Below are 6,855 nucleotides of genomic sequence, written 5' to 3' on the forward strand. Positions count from 1 at the left end.
TGTCAACATAATGATTTTAATTCAACTACTTCCCACCAGTGGAAACTTTACATAAGATTTACACTGCTGACAATGTTTAAAAAAGTAATAAAGTAGTGGTGCAAAAGATCAATATTTAAATTTTATTAGAAAATAATAAGTTCATATCAAATAAGTTCTAATAAAACAGTCAGTATGTAACTAAGCATCTAGAGCTTGCTGTAATAATGTTCAGTAATATGTACAAAGATATCTAAGGCTAAACAAATCTGTAAAGAATGCTAGTGGTGATGAAAATATGATTGTTATAATATACAGAGAACAGAAAAACAAAACGATACTTTTTTTTTATAGATGGTCATTAATAAAACAAACAAAAGTTTTTATTTGCTAAACAGATTGTTGAAACGTTTTGAGTAGAAACACAGAATTGTCACAATATTACAATGTCAAACACTTCAATATACAAGAGCGCCCTCTGCTGGTTCTCAAATGTCTTCATGTAGATCCAAAGTTGATACTGAACGGCACAGAAAAAAGAGCATGATAGTCAATGTCAATGGAATTCTCTATGAAACACAATAAAAGAGACTGAAATTACATACATCAAGAATAAATATCTGCCTTATGGTAACCTACGATTTCTTATTATAAAATGTGTTCAGTTTCCTTTCCTATTTCAGTACCTTTCAAGTCTTTTTTTTTCATCAATCAGGTTATATATACATTTTAATGATGTTTACTATATATATAGAGATCTCTCTCTCTCTCTCTCTCTCTCTCTCTCTCTCTCTCTCTCCTCTCTCTCTCTCTCTCTCTCTCTCTCTCTCTCTCTATATATATATATCTATAGGCTTAGGCACCAGAGTCCTTGGTTCATATCCTAACCTGGACATGACCTGTATGGAGTTTGCATGTTCTCCCTGTGGTTGTGTGGGTATTCTGGTTTCCTATCACACTCCAAGGACATGCTGGTAGATAATTGACCCTAGTATGTATGCAGGCATGTGAGATAGGGACCTTAGTTTGTAAGCTCTTTGAGGTCAGGGTATGATGTGAATTGCAGTATGTCAGTGATATATAAGTTATATAAGTGCCTGTGATAATATATATGCTGTATATTGTATATTTTTATATTGGGCATGATTGTTAGAAAACATTCCACTAAAATGTAGCTCAGTCACAGTCCTTTTTTTATGTTCTAGAGCCAGTCTATTTAATCCCATTACAATCCAGTCTCCAATATTACATTGTATAGCCACAAATTTAAGTTTATTCTCTGCCCAAATGATATTTTATGAAAAGTCTTAATGGCACAGGCACGTGGACCCAATTATAAACACATTGGGGGGAATTTATCACAACTGGAGCAGAAGAATCTGGAGCAGTTGCATATGGCAACCAATCAGCTTCTCTCTTCAGTCTGTTCAGTTAAGATTTGAAAATAAAAAAGAGAAGCTGATTGGTTGCCATGCACTGCTGCTCCAGATTTTGTCTGTTCCAGTTTTGATAAATTCCCCTCATTGTTCACTCAATGTAAGCCTTCAAGTTTTTGTAAATACTGTATATTGTTACTCATGCTAGATACCCTTATTATGAATTTGCATGATAATGCTAAACTGCGAAGCCTGTCCTCTTGTGGCCAACTCCTTCTTCAGGTTAGGAGACTTAGGCCTCATGTACACAGCTATTGAAACAATTGAAGCCTGTGGACTCTTGCAGCAAGGATCCCAGGTGTGTCCATACAGATGTGGCTGCTGTGCCTATATAAATAAATGACAGACTGACAGTGGCCGCATCTGTTCGTGGTTCTCCACATGTAATCATATAGGGAACAATTATCTGCGGATCGGGATAGACGCTTGTCACTGGATGCAATCTGTTTCCTTTTTATAATTTTCTCCTTCCGGTCCTGTCCCCCACTGTCATTCTCACCTAGGCTAGAATGATGTGTCCTACACCTGCAGGCTCCTCTGACTGAGCAGTGTTTACTCTCACCATCTGTACTCCAGTATGCAAGTCTGACTACACTTTCCATAGAGATGAAAAAAAGAGACCATTTGCCGGAAGAAAAAAAATAAAGTAAACACTATGCAGTGGAATACTAGCTAAGGTGGGTGGGAGAACCTATACTGATCCATTGTTCCAGACAAAACTTTTGGTTTTTAAGATGGGTTAAAAGGTCTGAGAGTTTTTTGTTTTTTTTTTGCTGCTGATGACTCAATTTTGAAGATTTCCCCTCCCGTCCCTGTGAGACCAGGATAAGAAATGAGAGGCAAGTGTGTCACCAGATCCAGGAAGACACAAATAGACACAAGATAAAGTCTTGACAGTGGTTACAACCCTTGCCTGGTTTTGCTGAGGTCTCTTCCCCTTTTTAGAAACCTATCATTACTTCTAACTATCCTTTACATCTACGTGCCATCTTAGCCACTTTTTGAATACAGTTGCCATGGTGCTCCACGTATGATGAGCTATGTCACCAGCCATTTGAGGGCTTGAAAGTTAGGTTGTGTGGAAATAAGCACACTGGCAAACTTGACAATTGACATGCCTTATAAGTAGGGAGACATTACATTGGTCATTTTCCTCTTTAATGTTCTTTAATGTTCTTTTTTTTCTGTCACCTTAACAAGATGTGAAGGGACATCAGCCCACTGGGGACAATAAACAGAATCTGATAAAAACTATTTTAGAGCTGGGCTTCAAGCAGTTCAGGGATTAGGACATACCTTTTATGTTCTAGACTACCTCCCCACTGAACACACACCTATGCGATCTGATAGTTGAGAGCCCAATCTATCTATCAGAGCAGCTAAAAGTAGAAATGTCAGCACTGATCAGTGTAAAGGGGTATTTCTTATGGCTTCCTAAAGTGGCAATGAACTCAGGAGTTAAATCTTAAAAATGCATTCAAGTACCTTATCTATCAACAAAAATGTATCTTATTTGTGTATCACTCAAATCATCTCTGAACTCATGCTGACACTGTTCTTCCTTCTGGAGGGGGGCTACTTGTGTTCCCAATGGTCCCTGTGTGTGTTGTAAAGTAGCCACCGCTCCAAGCTCACTCCTGTAATAGACTATAATATTAATACAAATTTTAATTTACATAGCAGCTGTTTAAATAGACATTCATGGGCAAAGTGACATAGTCTGTGAAAAGTCCCCCCAACTCACTCATACTCACCTCTCCAGTAATAGCCCACCACTCCTTCCTCTACCTAATCTAGTGCAAAAATACCTGGTGTTTCCTGGTATGTAGTAGATTTTGACCTCCCCCCTTGGGACAGTGCTCGGGTCTATTGGCCAGTCACTAGGCCCAAGCACTGTCATATGATGGAGGGTTGAGGTCATTTGTCCCACTAGGCTCCATCACTAGGTATTCTAGTACTGGCTGTGATGGAGGACGAAGTGCTGGGGAATTGCTGGACAGGTGAATATTAGTAGATGGGGTTTCCGGTGTTTCATTCATTTTTCTGCATCCACAGGGCACTTTCACTTATAAACTTCCTCTCATCCGTTTCCTCCTTCCTCTACACAATAGCAGATCTTTTTTTTATGTTAGACGGAGTAAATACCATTAATCGTGGGGCAACTCACTACTTTCTGATTCCTTGTCTAGGCGAGGATGACTCTGAGATCAGCCAAATGTCTGCACATGCTCGGTATCTCCGCAAAGTCCAAAATACATGTCATAGACCAGCAGTATGTTTGCACATGTGCAGTATCTCCACAAAGTAATAATTAAATGTGAGAGACCAGCGGTATCTCCACACATGTGCAGTATCCCTAAAAAGTCCTACATACATTACATAGACCAGTGGTATGTCTGCACATGTGTAGTATCTCTGCAAAGTCCTAAATACATGTCATAGACCAGCAGTATGTTTGCACATGTGTAGTATGTCCACAAAGTAATAATTAAATGTCAGAGACCAGCGTTATCTCCACACATGTGCAGTATCCCTAAAAAGTCCTACTTACATTACATAGAACAGTGGTATGTCTGCACATGTGTAGTATCTCTGCAAAGTCATAAATACATGTCATAGACCAGCAGTATGTTTGCACATGTGCAGTATCTCCACAAAGTCCTAAATACATAGTTACATAGTATTTGAGGTTGAATAAAGACATAAGTCCATCAAGTCCAACCTATTGTGTGTGTGTGTGTGTATAGGTCCATGAGTGTTCTCATTCTTAAGAGTACCGGTACCCTTGTACATTTCGGTCTCTACATGGCAGAGACCTGTTGCATATCTGTGCATGTATGAACAGGAGTATCAATATGCTGCTGCAGATAGAAAGCACAATAACTTCAGCTGCAAGTAAGACAATGCTGGACTCCATAGATTAGTATGGTTTTATTATTATTCGGGGACAGTAGAGTTATGGACTCTGGTTTCCCACAGGTAGGGTGAGGTTCATAAAGTGAGCACAGTTTCCTCTCCATGGTCTTACACACTTCCCAGCCTGGCACACAGCGACAGCGTTCAATCGACAAGTCCCGCGAGATCACAGCCTCCGCTTCCATACAAGGACATGTGTCAGCCAATGTCTCATTACGTCACCCTCACTGGAATGTATCCCACCCTCTGATGTGGGATGTACCAATCCTAAACATGGGGAGAGCGCAGTCCCATTTTATTACGCCCCATATTTTATATTTCAGTTTGTCTTGTGTACACTAAACCGAGAGTAAAAATGTTTTAGACGAGCTCCCGCGTCTCGCTCACGAAGTATTATCCTTTTCTGAGTGATCGCATGACCCCTCAGTGTTGGGTGGTTCGCTCCATCCGCTCCCTGTGGCGAGTAATGCGGAAGTGACTGTCTGGGGGAGTGTCTGTGAGGGGTGTTGGTCGTTGTAGTAGTGAGGTGATACCGTCTGAAGACAGCAGCCAGCCGGTAGCGTCCCCCGTTCTCTGTGTGTGGTAAGTGTGATATGTGAGGGTAGGCCGGGCATTGGGGGATGAATTGCATGTGGACGGGGATCAACCGGCTTAGTGCCAGACCTACACCTGGCCTATAGGCGGCCGCGCCCCGCACTCTTTACACGGATGTCTATAGACACACAAGGCCGCCACACTAGTGTACTGCCATCCCGGGGGGGGTTGGGACTTGTAGTACCACAGAAGCCGAACAGCCCCAAGGTGGCCAACGATCCCCCGGCTGTATGTGTATATATAGATGTCAGGTTTCCAGTGACGCCATCATTTTCTGCGTCATTCATTTATTTTTCTTCGTCCAGTGTTGTGTGATACATATTCTATACGTGCCCTCTGATACAGCAATGGCAGTAAACTATTCCTGAGCGAAGTCTTGGTTCTGCAATCACTAACCTCACATTGCTGACCCCGGGCCCTGTGAGGCACTGACTTGGCACAGGTAAATCCAGAACTACCTGCTGCACAGAATTGAAGCCAAGGTTCACTATGACAGCCAGGCAGTTAGCATTTGCACAATGGGAGATCAGAAATGGTGCCTCAATGTTTCCTTTAATCCCTAGTTTCCTATGACATTTGTTGTGTGGCCCTCTGGGCCCCTGCAGACGTTAGTCTCTGTGCTTCACTGAGGTGCTAACTTGGGTTAGTGAAGGAAACATACTCATCGCTGGATCTTCTTAGGAGTCAGTTGGTTTACTTGATATATTTTCTGCCTTTTTATCCCTACACTCCTTTTCTGTTGTATAATGGATTTTGCTGACAGAATTCAAATGTGGCGCAAGTTATTTCTAAGGGAGCACACGTGTGGAAGCATTGAAAGTCTAGAATAGTTATCTCGTATAATGTGTCTCCAGTCTACGTGTTTCCTGAAGCGTGTCCCCAGTCTTCAACAACTATAGTATGTCTGCGGCCCCTCACCAGCCCCCCCCCATAGTCTAACAGACCCAGTCTCTCTACAACAGTTGAACTAAGGGTGGCCATATATTTTACATGAATGTCACAATCATGCTTCTTCTGGCTGTGTCAAGTGTGGTGTTTATAGAGCAATAGCTAGCCATGACAGGCGGATGGATGTGTAGGCATGATCTACCAACAAAGGTGCCTCAAGGTGGTCAGAGCACCCCAAAACCTGAACATTTGCATCAGGTCAGCATGGTGGCGTAGTGGTTAGTGCTTCTTCCTTGCAGCACTGGGGGCCTGTAGACACCACTGGAGAAGGGTAGCTATAGGGCAAGAACTCCTAACCAGACCAATTTCTAATCTCAGTGTGGGGAATTTATCACTGGAGCAGACAAAATCTGGAGCAGCTGTGCACAGCATCCAATCAGCAGCTCTTTCATTTTCAAATCTTAACTGAAGAGAGAAGCTGGTTGCAATGGGCAACTGCTCCAGATTCTGTCTACTCCAGTTTTGAAAAATTCCCCTCTATGAGCCTTGGTTAGCAGTGTCTGCCCACTCTAGAGCCAAATTACAAAGGCCAGTAAATGTTCCAGTATGTTTTATAGATCAGTGTTTCTCAACCCTTTTTTTCAGTCACGGCACCTTTTAAAAGTATGTAAAATTCTCCAGACACCCCAGCCTAAGATGTCATGGATTTTAAGGGGCACCCCTTGAAAAACATCCAAAAAGGGAAGAGTTCCCCCTTTACATCAGGAGCCTCTTCACCTCAATTTTCACCCCCCCCCTTCACGTCACAGTCCCACAAAAAGGAGGCCCGGGAGCACCCCAGTGTGCCACACCACCCTGGTTGAGAGACTGATCTAGCTTGATAGAAAACTTTAGAACTTCTGCAACCCTGGGGAGATCAGACAAACTTTGTGCAGATATGGTGTTGGCGGGAGGGGACTTGAGTCATAATCAATACAACAATGCAAAAGAACAGTAAATTATTTTGCAGTAATTTTTGGTTTAAATGTCTGTAATAACTAAC

The 6,855-nt window shown here is 42.1% G+C and overlaps 1 protein-coding gene across 3 annotated transcripts in view; it reads left to right on the top strand.

Moving 5' to 3' along the window:
- The first annotated feature begins 3,011 nt into the window (after positions 1-3,011).
- LOC108784895 (myosin regulatory light chain RLC-A) overlaps positions 3,012-6,855 on the top strand; it is a 47,571-nt gene continuing 43,727 nt past the window's right edge. For 2 of the 3 annotated variants that reach the window (XR_001941096.1, XM_018553836.1), the window contains exon 1: positions 4,797-4,913. The gene's annotated coding sequence lies outside the window, so the exon portion shown is untranslated. Of the gene's footprint in view, positions 3,024-4,796; positions 4,914-6,855 lie in introns of those variants that run through there. The other variant, XM_018553845.1, reaches the window with a different exon arrangement.

The sequence above is a fragment of the Nanorana parkeri genome, unplaced genomic scaffold, assembly GCF_000935625.1.
Source record: "Nanorana parkeri isolate BGI_ZX_2015 unplaced genomic scaffold, ASM93562v1 scaffold7, whole genome shotgun sequence".
NCBI lineage: Eukaryota > Metazoa > Chordata > Amphibia > Anura > Dicroglossidae > Nanorana > Nanorana parkeri.